This window comes from Phyllobates terribilis, unplaced genomic scaffold (assembly GCF_046119375.1).
Source record: "Phyllobates terribilis strain yellow unplaced genomic scaffold, ASM4611937v1 Scaffold_126__1_contigs__length_5098115, whole genome shotgun sequence".
Lineage (NCBI taxonomy): Eukaryota > Metazoa > Chordata > Amphibia > Anura > Dendrobatidae > Phyllobates > Phyllobates terribilis.
In genome coordinates, this window is record NW_027362886.1 from 3721807 (window position 1) to 3734558 (window position 12752).

Genomic DNA, 12752 nt, shown 5'->3' on the forward strand with positions numbered 1-12752 from the left:
GTGAGTGTGTGTGTGAGTGTGTGCGTGCGAGTGTGTGTGAGTGTGTGCAAGTGTGTGTGAGTGTGTGCAAGTGTGTGTGCGAGTGTGTGCGAGTGTGTGCAAATGTGCCCGAGTGTGCACGAGTGTGCACGAGTGAGTGTGTGCAAGTGTGTGTGAGTGTGTGCGAGTGTGTGTGTGCGAGTGTGTGTGTGCGAGTGTGTGCGAGTGTGTGTATGAGTGTGTGTTCGATTGTTTATAAGTGTGTGCGAGTGTGTGTGTGAGTGTGTGCGAGTGTGTGTGCAAGTGTGTGTGTGCGAGTGTGTTCGATTGTGTGCGGGTGTGTGTGTGAGTGTGAGTGAGTGTGTACAAATGTGTGCGAGTGTGTGCGAGTGTGTATGAGTGTGTGTGTGAGTGTGTGCAAGTGTGTGTGAGTGAGTGTGTCTGCGAGTGTGTGTGTGAGTGTGTGTGAGTGTGTGCGAATTTGTGTGAGAGTGTGTAGGACTGTATGTGCGAGTGTGTACGAGTGTGTATGAGTGTGTGTGTGTGAGTGTGTGCAAGTGTGTGCGAGTGAGTGTGTGTGAGTGTGTGTGCGAGTGTGTGCATGCGAGTGTGTGCGTGCGAGTGTGTGCGTGCGAGTGTGTGCGAGTGTGTGCGAGTGTGTGCGACTGTGTGCGAGTGTGTGCTTGCGAGTGTGTGCGAATGTGTGCGAGTTTGTGCATGCGAGTGTGCACGAGTGTGCACGAGTGTGTGCGTGTAAGTGTATGCGTGCGAGTGTGCTCGAGTGAATGGGTGTGAGTGTGTGCGAGTGTGTGTGAGTGTGTGCGAGTGAGTGTGTGTGAGTGTGTATGAGTGAGTATGTGTGAGTGTGTGCGTGTGTGTAAGTTTGTGTGCGAGTGTGTGCGAGTGTGTGCGAGTGTGTTTGAGTGTGTGCGAGTGTGTGTGCGAGTGAGTGTGTGCGAGTGTGTGTGAGTGTATGTGCGAGTGTGTGCAAGTGTGTGAGAGTGTGTGCGAGTGTGTGTGTGCGAGTGTGTGTGAGTGTGTGCGAGTGTGTGTAGGAGTGTGTGTGAGTGTGTGCGATTGTGTGTGTCAGTGTGTAGGACTGTATGTGCGAGTGTGTGCGAGTATGTTCCAGTGTGTGTGTGTGTGCGAGTGTGTGAGTGTGTGTGAGTGTGTGCAAGTGTGTGTGTGCGAGTGTGTGTGTGAGTGTGTGCGACTGTGTGTGCACGTGTGTGTGCGTGTGTGCGAGTGTGTATGAGTGTATGTGCGAGTGTGTGTGCGAGTGTGTGCGAGTGTGGGTGCGAGTGTGTGTGTTTGAGTGTGTGCGAGTGGGTGTTCGAGTGCGTACGAGTGTGTGTGTGTGCGAGTGTGTGCGTGCGAGTGTGTGCGAGTGTGCTCGAGTGAGTGGGTGCGAGTGTGTGCGAGTGTGTGTGAGTGTGTGCGAGTGAGTGTGTGCTAGTGTGCGCGAGTGTGTGTCAGTGTGTGCGAGTGTGCGCGAGTGTGTGCGTGTGAGTGAGTGTGTGTGTGATTGTGAGTGTCTGCTTGCGAGTGTGTGCTAGTGTGCATGAGTGTGTGAGTGTGTGCAAGTGTGTGTGTGAGTGTGCGCAAGTGGGGTTTGCGAGTGTGTGTGAGTGTGTAGTACTGTGTGTGCGAGTGTGTCCGAGTGTGTGCGAATGTGTATGAGTGTATGTGCGAGTGTGTGTGCGAGTGTGTGTGAGTGTGTGCGAGTGTGTGTAGGAGTGTGTGCGAGTGTGTGTAGGAGTGTGTGTGAGTGTGTGCGATTGTGTGTGTGAGTGTGTAGGACTGTATGTGCGAGTGTGTGCAAGTGTGTTCGAGTGTGTGTTTGTGTGTGAGTGTGTGCGTGTGTGAGTGTGTGCAAGTGTGTGTGTGCGAGTGTGTGTGTGCGAGTGTGTGTGATTGTGTATGAGTGAGTGTGTGCGAGTGTGTGCGAGTGTGTGTGTGAGTGTGTGCAAGCATGTTTGAGTGTGTGTGTGCGAGTGTGTTTGAGTGTGTGTGTGCGAGTGTGTGTGTGCATGAGTGAGTGTGTGCGAGCCTGTGAGAGTGTGTGTGCGAGTGTGTGTGCGAGTGTGTGTGTGCGAGTGTGTGCGTGCGAGTGTGTTTGAGTGTGTGTGCAAGTGTGTGTGCGTGCGAGTGTGTACGGGTGTGTATGAGTGTGTGTGTGTGTGCAAGTGTGTGCGAGTGCGTGCGAGTGTGTGTATGAGTGTGTGCAAGTGTGTGCAAATGAGTGTGTGCGAGTGTGTGCGTGTGTGTGTGCGATTGTGTATGAGTGAGTGTGTGCGAGTGTGTGTGAAAGTGTGTTCGAGTGTGTGTGTGAGTGTGTGTGAGTGTGTGCGTGCGAGTGAGTGCAAGTGCGTGCAAATGTGTGCGAGAGTGTGCGAGTGTGGGCGTGCGTGTGTGTGCTAGTGTGCGCGAGTGTGTGAGTATGTGCGAGTGTGCGCGAGTGTGTGTGTGAGTGAGTGTGTGGGAGTGTGTGCGAGTGTTTGCGAGTGTGTGTGAGTGTGTAGGACTGTGTGTGCAAGTGTGTGTGTTCGAGTGTGTTCTAGTGTGTGCAAGTGTGTGCGAGTGTGTGTGTGCGAGTGCGTATGAGTGAGTGTGTGCGAATGTGTGCGAGTGTGTGCGAGTGTGTGCATGCAAGTGTGTGCGTGCGACTGTGTGCGAGTGTGTGCGAGTGTGTGCGTGTGCGAGTGTTTGTGCGTGTGGGTGCGAGTGTGTATGGGTGTGTGTGCGATTGTGTGCAAGTGTGTGCGAGTGTGTATGAGTGTGTGTGCGAGTGTGTGCAAGTGTGTGCGAGTGTGTGGGTGCGAGTGTGTGCAAGTTTGTGCGAGTGTGTGTGAATGTGTGTTCGAGTGTGTGCGAGTGTGTGTGAATGTGTGCGAGTTCGTGTGTGCGAGTGTGTGTGTGCGATTGTGTATGTGTGTGTGCGAGTCTGTGTGAGTGTGTGCGAGTGTGTGTGTGCGAGTGAGTGCGAGTGCGTGCGAGTGTGTGTGAGTGTGTGCGAGTGTGCGCGAGTGTGTGCATGTGAGTGAGTGTGTGTGTGAGTGTGATTGTGTGCTTGCGAGTGTGTGCTAGTGTGCATGAGTGTGTGCGCGAGTGTGTGTGTGTGTGAGTGAGAGAGTGTGTGTGTGAGTGTGTGCGAGTGTTTGCGAGTGTGTGTGTGAGTGTATAGGAGTGTGTGTGCGAGTGTGTGTGCGAGTGTGTGCGAATGTGTATGAGTGTATATGCGAGTGTGTGTGCGAGTATGTGCGAGTGTGTGCGATTGTGTGTGTGAGTGTGTAGGACTGTATGTGCAAGTGTGTGCGAGTGTGTGCGAGTGTGTGTGTGAGTGTGTGCGAGTGTGTGTGAGTGTGTGTGTGAGTGTGTGCAAGTGTGTTCGAGTGTGTGTGTGCGAGTGTGTATGAGTGTGCGTGTGTGCGAGTTTGTGTGCGAGTGAGTGTGTGCGAATGTGTGCGAGTGTGTTTGTGAGTGTGTGTGCGAGTGTGTGCGTGCGAGTGTGTGTGAGTGTGTGCAAGTGTGTGTGAGTGTGTGCAAGTGTGTGTGCGAGTGTGTGCGAGTGTGTGCAAATGTGCCCGAGTGTGCACGAGTGTGCACGAGTGAGTGTGTGCGAGTGTGTGCAAGTGTGTGTGAGTGTGTGCGAGTGTGTGTGTGCGAGTGTGTGCGAGTGTGTGTATGAGTGTGTGTTCGATTGTTTATAAGTGTGTGCGAGTGTGTGTTTGAGTGTGTGCGAGTGTGTGTGCAAGTGTGTGTGTGCGAGTGTGTTCGATTGTGTGCGAGTGTGTGTGTGAGTGTGAGTGAGTGTGTACAAATGTGTGCGAGTGTGTGCTAGTGTGTGCGATTGTGTGTGTGAGTGTGTAGGACTGTATGTGCGAGTGTGTGCGAGTGTGTATGAGTGTGTGTGTGAGTGTGTGCAAGTGTGTGTGAGTGAGTGTGTGTGCGAGTGTGTGTGTGAGTGTGTGCGAGTGTGTGTGAGTGTGTGCGAGTGAGTGTGTGTGAGTGTGTGTGCGAGTGTGTGCGAGTGTGTGCGTGCGAGTATGTGTGTGCACGCGAGTTTGTGCGAGTGTGTGAGTGTGTGTGCGAATGTGTGTGCGTGTGAGTGTGAGCGAGTGTGTATGAGTGTATGTGCGAGTGTGTGCCAGTGTGTGCGAGTGTGTGTGTGCGAGTGTGTGCAAGTGTGTGCGAGTGAGTGTGTGCGAGTGTGTGCGAGTGTGTGCGAGTGTGTGCGAGTGTGTGCATGCAAGTGTGTGCGTGCGAGTGTGTGCGAGTGTGTGCGAGTGTGTGCGAGTGTGTGCGAGTGTGTGAGTGCGAGTGTGTGCGAATGTGTGCGAGTGTGTGCGTGTAAGTGTGTGCGTGCGAGTGTGCTCGAGTGAATGGGTGTGAGTGTGTGTGAGTGTGTGTGAGTGTGTGCGAGTGAGTGTGTGTGAGTGTGTATGAGTGAGTGTGTGTGAGTGTGTGCGTGTGTGTGAGTTTGTGTGCGAGTGTGTGCGAGTGAGTGTGTGCGAGTGTGTGCGAGTGTGTGTGAGTGTGTGCGAGTGTGTGCATGCGAGTGTGTGCGTGCGAGTGTGTGCGAGTGTGTGAGTGTGTGTGCGAATGTGTGTGCGAGTGAGTGTGTGCGAGTGTATGTGCGAGTGTGTGCAAGTGTGTGAGAGTGTGTGTGTGCGAGTGTGTGCAAGTGTGTGCGAGTGAGTGTGTGCGAGTGTGTGCAAGTGTGTGCGAGTGTGTGTGTGCGAGTGTGTGTGTTATTGTGTATGAGTGTGTGCGAGTGTGTGTGCGTTTGTGCGAGTGTGTGCGTGTGTGTGTGCGAGTGCGTGTGAGTGAGTGTGAGTGTGTGCGAGTGTGTGTGTGCGATTGTGTATGAGTGTGTGCGAGTATGTGTGAGTGTGTGCGAGTGTGTGCGAGTGTGTGCGTGCGAGTGTGTGCGTGCGAGTGAGTGCGAGTGTGTGCAAATGTGTGCGAGAGTGTGCGCGAGTGTGCACGAGTGTGTGCGTGTGAGTGAGTGTGTGTGTGAGTGTGAGTGTGTGCTAGTGTGCATGAGTGTGTGAGTGTGTGCGAGTGTGCGCGAGTGTGCATGTGAGTGAGTGAGTGTGTGTGCGAGTGTGTGCGAGTGTGTGTGCGAGTGTGTGTGAGTGTGTACGAGTGTGTGTAGGAGTGTGTGCGAGTGTGTGCGATTGTGTGTGTGAGTGTTTAGGACTGTATGTGCAAGTGTGTGCGAGTGTGTTCGAGTGTGTGAGTGTGTGCGAGTGTGTGTGAGTGTGTGCAAGTGTGTGTGTGCGAGTTTGTGTGTGCGAGTGTGTGTGTGAGTGTGTGCAAGTGTGTTCGAGTGTGTGTGTGTGAGTGTGTGCGAGTGTGTGTGTGCGATTGTGTATTAGTGAATGTGTGCGAGTGTGCGTGCATGTGAGTGAGTGTGTGTGTGTGAGTGTGAGTGAGTGTGTGCGAGTGTTTGCGAGTGTGTGCGAGTGTGTGTGTGCGATTGTGCATAAGTGTGTGCGAGTGTGAGTGTGTAGGACTGTGTGTGCAAGTGTGTGTGCGAGTGTGTATGAGTGTGTGTGCAAGTGTGTGCGAGTGTGTGGGTGCGAGTGTGTGCAAGTGTGTGCGAGTGTGTGTGAATGTGTGTTCGAGTGTGTGCGAGTGTGTGTGAATGTGTGCGAGTTTGTGTGTGCGAGTGTGTTTGTGCGATAGTGTATGAGTGTGTTCTAGTCTGTGTGAGTGTGTGCGAGTGTGTGCGATTGTGTGTGTGCGAGTGCGTGCGAGTGAGTGTGAGTGTGCGTGAGTTTGTGCGAGTGTGTGCGAGTGTGTGTGTGTGAGTGAGTGTGTGTGTGAGTGTGTGCGAGTGTTTGCGAGTGTGTGTGTGAGTGTGTAGGACTGTGTGTGCGAGTGTGTGTGCGAGTGTGTGCGAATGTGTATGAGTGTATGTGCGAGTGTGTGTGCGAGTGTGTGTGTGAGTGTGTAGGACTGTATGTGCAAGTGTGTGCGAGTGTGTGTGTGTGAGTGTGTGCGAGTGTGTTTGTGATTATGTGCAAGTGTGTTCGAGTGTGTGTGTGCGAGTGTGCATGAGTGTGTGTGTGCGAGTGTGTTCGAGTGTTTGTGTGGGTGTGTGTGAGTGTGTGCATGAGTGAGTGTGTGTGACTGTGTGCGTGATTGTGTGTGCGAGTGTGTGCGTGTGAGTGTGTGTGTGTGTGTGCGAGTGTGTACGATTGTGTGTGCGAGTGTGTGCAAGTGTGTGCGAGTGCGTGCGAGTGTGTGTGTGCGAGTGTGTGCGAGTGAGTGTGCAATTGTGTATGAGTGAGTGTGTGTGAGTGTGTGCGAGTGTGCGTGAGTGTGTGCATGTGAGTGAGTGTGTGCATGCGAGTGCATGCGAGTGAGTGCGAGTGAGTGTGTGCGAATGTGTGCGAGTGTGTTTGCGAGTGTGTGTGAGTGTGTGCAAGTGTGTGCGAGTGTGTGCGAGTGTGTGGGTGCGAGTGAGTGCGAGTGTGTGCAAATGTGTGTGAGAGTGTGTGAGTGTGGGCGTGCGAGTGTGTGCTAGTGTGCGCGAGTGTGTGTCAGTGTGTGCGAATGTGCGTGAGTGTGTGCGTGTGAGTGAGTGTGTGTGTGATTGTGAGTGTGTGCTTGCGAGTGTGTGCTACTGTGCATGAGTGTGTGAGTGTGTGCGAGTGTGTTTGTGAGTGTGTGCAAGTGGGGTTTGCGAGTGTGTGTGAGTGTGTAGGACTGTGTGTGCGAGTGTGCCCGAGTGTGTGCGAATGTGTATGAGTGTATGTGCGAGTGTGTGTGCGAGTGTGTGTGAGTGTGTGCGAGTGTGTGTAGGAGTGTGTGCGAGTGTGTGTAGGAGTGTGTGTGAGTGTGTGCGATTGTGTGTGTGAGTGAGTAGGACTGTATGTGCGAGTGTGTGCAAGTGTGTTCGAGTGTGTGTGTGCGAGTGTGTGAGTGTGTGGGAGTGTGTGCAAGTGTGTGTGTGCGAGTGTGTGTGTGCGAGTGTGTGTGATTGTGTATGAGTGAGTGTGTGCGAGTGTGTGTGTAAGTGTGTGCGAGTGTGTGCGAGTGTGTGTGAGTGTGTGCAAGCATGTTTGAGTGTGTGTGTGCGAGTGAGTTTGAGTGTGTGTGTGCGAGTGTGTGTGTGCATGAGTGAGTGTGTGCGAGCCTGTGAGAGTGTGTGTGTGTGAGTGTGTGCGAGTGTGTGTGCGAGTGTGTGTGTGCGAGTGTGTGCGTGCGAGTGTGTTCGAGTGTGTGTGCGAGTGTGTGTGCGTGCGAGTGTGTACGGGTGTGTATGAGTGTGTGTGTGTGTGTGCAAGTGTGTGCGAGTGCGTGCGAGTGTGTGTGTGAGTGTGTGCGAGTGTGTGTGCGTGCGAGTGAGTGCGAGTGCGTGCAAATGTGTGCGAGAGTGTGCGAGTGTGGGCGTGCGTGTGTGTGCTAGTGTGCGCGAGTGTGTGAGTATGTGCGAGTGTGCGCGAGTGTGTGTGTGAGTGAGTGTGTGGGAGTGTGTGCGAGTGTTTGCGAGTGTGTGTGAGTGTGTAGGACTGTGTGTGCAAGTGTGTGTGTTCGAGTGTGTTCGAGTGTGTGCAAGTGTGTGCGAGTGTGTGTGTGCGAGTGTGTATGAGTGAGTGTGTGTGAATGTGTGTGAGTGTGTGCGAGTGTGTGCATGCAAGTGTGTGCGTGCGACTGTGTGCGAGTGTGTGTGAGTGTGTGCGTGTGCGAGTGTTTGTGCGTGTGTGTGCGAGTGTGTATGAGTGTGTGTGCAATTGTGTGCAAGTGTGTGCGATTGTGTGCAAGTGTGTGCGAGTGTGTATGAGTGTGTGTGCGAGTGTGTGCAAGTGTGTGCGAGTGTGTGGGTGCGAGTGTGTGCAAGTTTGTGCGAGTGTGTGTGAATGTGTGTCCGAGTGTGTGCGAGTGTGTGTGAATGTGTGCGAGTTCGTGTGTGCGAGTGTGTGTGTGCGATTATGTATGATTGTGTGCGAGTCTGTGTGAGTGTGTGCGAGTGTGTGCGAGTGTGTGTGTGCGAGTGCGTGCGAGTGAGTGCAAGTGTGTGTGAGTGTGTGCGAGTGTGCGCGAGCGTGTGCATGTGAGTGAGTGTGTTTGTGAGTGTGATTGTGTGCTTGCGAGTGTGTGCTATTGTGCATGAGTGTGTGCACGAGTGTGTGTGAGTGAGAGAGTGTGTGTGTGAATGTGTGCGAGTGTTTGCGAGTGTGTGTGTGAGTGTGTAGGACTGTGTGTGCGAGTGTGTGTGCGAGTGTGTGCGAATGTGTATGAGTGTATATGTGATTGTGTGTGCGAGTGTGTGCGATTGTGTGTGTGAGTGTGTAGGACTGTATGTGCAAGTGTGTGCGAGTGTGTGCGAGTGTGTGTGTGTGAGTGTGTGCGAGTGTGTGTGTGAGTGTGTGCAAGTGTGTTCGAGTGTGTGTGTGCGAGTGTGTATGAGGGTGCGTGTGTGCGAGTTTGTGTGCGAGTGAGTGTGTGCGAATGTGTGCGAGTGTGTTTGTGAGTGTGTGTGCTAGTGTGTGCGTGCGAGTGTGTGTCAGTGTGTGCGAGTGTGTGTGAGTGTGTGCAAGTGTGTGTGCGAGTGTGTGCAAATGTGCCCGAGTGTGCACGAGTGTGCACGAGTGAGTGTGTGCGAGTGTGTGCAAGTGTGTGTGAGTGTGTGCGAGTGTGTGTGTGCGAGTGTGTGCGAGTGTGTGTATGAGTGTGTGTTCGATTGTTTATAAGTGTGTGCGAGTGTGTGTGTGAGTGTGTGCGAGTGTGTGTGTGCGAGTGTGTTCGATTGTGTGCGAGTGTGTGTGAGTGTGAGTGAGTGTGTACAAGTGTGTGCGAGTGTGTGCTAGTGTGTGCGATTGTGTGTGTGAGTGTGTAGGACTGTATGTGCGAGTGTGTGCGAGTGTGTATGAGTGTGTGTGTGAGTGTGTGCAAGTGTGTGCGAGTGAGTGTGTGTGAGTGTGTGTGCGAGTGTGTGTGCGAGTGTGTGCGAGTGTGTGCGATTTTGTGTGAGAGTGTGTAGGACTGTATGTGCGAGTGTGTGCGAGTGTGTATGAGTGTGTGTGTGAGTGTGTGCAAGTGTGTGCGATTGAGTGTGTGTGAGTGTGTGTGCGAGTGTTTGCATGTGAGTGTGTGCGTGCGCGTGTTTGCGTGCGAGTGTGTGCGAGTGTGTGCGACTGTGTGCGAGTGTGTGCGAGTGTGTGAGTGCGAGTGTGTGCGAATGTGTGCGAGTGTGTGCGTGCGAGTGTGCACGAGTGTGTGCGTGTAAGTGTGTGCGTGCGAGTGTGTGCGAGTGTGCTTGAGTGAATGGGTGTGAGTGTGTGCGAGTGTGTGTGAGTGTGTGCAAGTGAGTGTGTGTGAGTGTGTATGAGTGAGTGTGTGTGAGTGTGTGCGTGTGTGTGAGTTTGTGTGCGAGTGTGTGCGAGTGAGTGTGTTCGAGTGTGTGTGAGTCTGTGTGAGTGTGTGCATGTGAGTGTGTGCGAGTGTGTGCGAGTGTGTGAGTTTGTGTGCGAATGTGTGTGCGAGTGAGTGTGTGCTAGTCTGTGTGAGTGTATGTGCGAGTGTGTGCAAGTGTGTGAGAGTGTGTGCGAGTGTGTGTGTGCGAGTGTGTGCAAGTGTGTGCGAGTGAGTGTGTGCGAGTGTGTGCGAGAGTGTGCAAGTGTGTGCGAGTGTGAGTGTGCGAGTGTGTGTGTAATTGTGTATGAGTGTGTGCGAGTGTGTGTGCGTTTGTGCGAGTGTGTGCGTGTGTGTGTGCGAGTGCGAGTGAGTGAGTGTGAGTGTGTGCGAGAGTGTGTGTGCGATTGTGTATGAGTGTGAGAGTATGTGTGAGTGTGTGCGAGTGTGTGCATGCGAGTGTGTGCGTGCGAGTGAGTGCGAGTGTGTGCAAATGTGTGCGAGAGTGTGCGCGAGTGTGCGCGAGTGTGTGCGTGTGAGTGAGTGTGTGTGTGAGTGTGTGCTAGTGTGCATGAGTGTGTGAGTGTGTGCGAGTGTGCGCGAGTGTGCGTGTGAGTGAGTGAGTGTGTGTGCGAGTGTGTGTGAGTGTGTGTGCGAGTTTGTGTGATTGTGTGTGTGAGTGTTTAGGACTGTATGTGCAAGTGTGTGCGAGTGTGTGTGAGTGTGTGCAAGTGTGTGTGTGCGAGTTTGTGTGTGCGAGTGTGTGTGAGTGTGTGCAAGTGTGTTCGAGTGTGTGTGTGTGAGTGTGTGCGAGTGTGTGTGCGATTGTGTATTAGTGAATGTGTGCGAGTGTGCGTGTGTGTGTGCGAGTGTGTGCGAGTGAGTGTGAGTGAGTGTGTGCGAGTGTGTGCGAGTGTGTGCGAGTGTGTGTGTGCGATTGTGCATAAGTGTGTGCGAGTGTGAGTGTGTAGGACTGTGTGTGCGAGTGTGTGCGAGTGTGTGTGAGTGTGTGCGAGTGTGTGTAGGAGTGTGTGCGATTGTTTGTGTGAGTGTGTCGGACTGTATGTGCGAGTGTGTGCGACTGTGTTCGAGTGTGTGTGTGCGAGTTTGTGAGCATGTGTGAGTGTGTGCAAGTGTGTGCGTGCGAGTGTGTGTGTGCGAGTGTGTGTGATTGTGTATGAGTGAGTGTGTGCGAGTGTGTGTGCAAGTGTGTTTGAGTGAGTGTGTGTGTGCGAGTGTGTGTGCGAGTGTGTGCACGAGTGTGTGCGTGCGAGTGTGTGCGAGTGTGTGTATGCGAGTGTGTGTGTGTGCACGCGAGTTTGTGTGAGTGTGCGAGTGTGGGCGTGCGTGTGTGTGCTAGTGTGCGCGAGTGTGTGAGTATGTGCGAGTGTGCGCGAGTGTGTGTGTGAGTGAGTGTGTGGGAGTGTGTGCGAGTGTTTGCGAGTGTGTGTGAGTGTGTAGGACTGTGTGTGCAAGTGTGTGTGTTCGAGTGTGTTCGAGTGTGTGCAAGTGTGTGCGAGTGTGTGTGTGCGAGTGCGTATGAGTGAGTGTGTGTGAATGTGTGTGAGTGTGTGCGAGTGTGTGCATGCAAGTGTGTGCGTGCGACTGTGTGCGAGTGTGTGCGAGTGTGTGCGTGTGCGAGTGTTTGTGCGTGTGGGTGCGAGTGTGTATGAGTGTGTGTGCGATTGTGTGCAAGTGTGTGCGAGTGTGTATGAGTGTGTGTGCAAGTGTGTGCAAGTGTGTGCGAGTGTGTGGGTGCGAGTGTGTGCAAGTTTGTGCGAGTGTGTGTGAATGTGTGTTCGAGTGTGTGCGAGTGTGTGTGAATGTGTGCGAGTTCGTGTGTGCGAGTGTGTGTGTGCGATTGTGTATGAGTGTGTGCGAGTCTGTGTGAGTGTGTGCGAGTGTGTGCGAGTGTGTGTGTGCGAGTGAGTGCGAGTGCGTGCGAGTGTGTGTGAGTGTGTGCGAGTGTGCGTGAGTGTGTGCATGTGAGTGAGTGTGTGTGTGTGTGATTGTGTGCTTGCGAGTGTGTGCTAGTATGCATGAGTGTGTGAGCGAGTGTGTGTGTGTGAGTGAGAGAGTGTGTGTGTGAGTGTGTGCGAGTGTTTGCGAGTGTGTGTGTGAGTGTGTAGGACTGTGTGTGCGAGTGTGTGTGCGAGTGTGTGCGAATGTGTATGAGTGTATATGCGAGTGTGTGTGCGAGTGTGTGCGAGTGTGTGCGATTGTGTGTGTGAGTGTGTAGGACTGTATGTGCAAGTGTGTGCGAGTGTGTGCGAGTGTGTGTGTGAGTGTGTGCGAGTGTGTGTGAGTGTGTGTGTGAGTGTGTGCAAGTGTGTTCGAGTGTGTGTGTGCGAGTGTGTATGAGTGTGCGTGTGTGCGAGTTTGTGTGCGAGTGAGTGTTTGCAAATGTGTGCGACTGTGTTTGTGAGTGTGAGTGTGTGCGTGTGAGTGTGTGTGAGTGTGTGCAAGTGTGTGTGAGTGTGTGCAAGTGTGTGTGCGAGTGTGTGCGAGTGTGTGCAAATGTGCCCGAGTGTGCACGAGTGTGCACGAGTGAGTGTGTGCAAGTGTGTGTGAGTGTGTGCGAGTGTGTGTGTGCGAGTGTGTGTGTGCGAGTGTGTGCGAGTGTGTGTATGAGTGTGTTCGATTGTTTATAAGTGTGTGCGAGTGTGTGTGTGAGTGTGTGCGAGTGTGTGTGCAAGTGTGTGTGTGCGAGTGTGTTCGATTGTGTGCGGGTGTGTGTGTGAGTGTGAGTGAGTGTGTACAAATGTGTGCGAGTGTGTGCGAGTGTGTATGAGTGTGTGTGTGAGTGTGTGCAAGTGTGTGTGAGTGAGTGTGTCTGCGAGTGTGTGTGTGAGTGTGTGTGAGTGTGTGCGATTTTGTGTGAGAGTGTGTAGGACTGTATGTGCGAGTGTGTACGAGTGTGTATGAGTGTGTGTGTGTGAGTGTGTGCAAGTGTGTGCGAGTGAGTGTGTGTGAGTGTGTGTGCGAGTGTGTGCATGTGAGTGTGTGCGTGCGAGTGTGTGCGTGCGAGTGTGTGCGAGTGTGTGCGAGTGTGTGCGACTGTGTGCGAGTGTGTGCGAGTGTGTGAGTGCGAGTGTGTGCGAATGTGTGCGAGTTTGTGCGTGCGAGTGTGCACGAGTGTGCACGAGTGTGTGCGTGTAAGTGTATGCGTGCGAGTGTGCTCGAGTGAATGGGTGTGAGTGTGTGCGAGTGTGTGTGAGTGTGTGCGAGTGAGTGTGTGTGAGTGTGTATGAGTGAGTGTGTGTGAGTGTGTGCGTGTGTGTAAGTTTGTGTGCGAGTGTGTGCGAGTGTGTGCGAGTGTGTTTGAGTGTGTGCGAGTGTGTGTGCGAGTGAGTGTGTGCGAGTGTGTGTGAGTGTATGTGCGAGTGTGTGCAAGTGTGTGAGAGTGT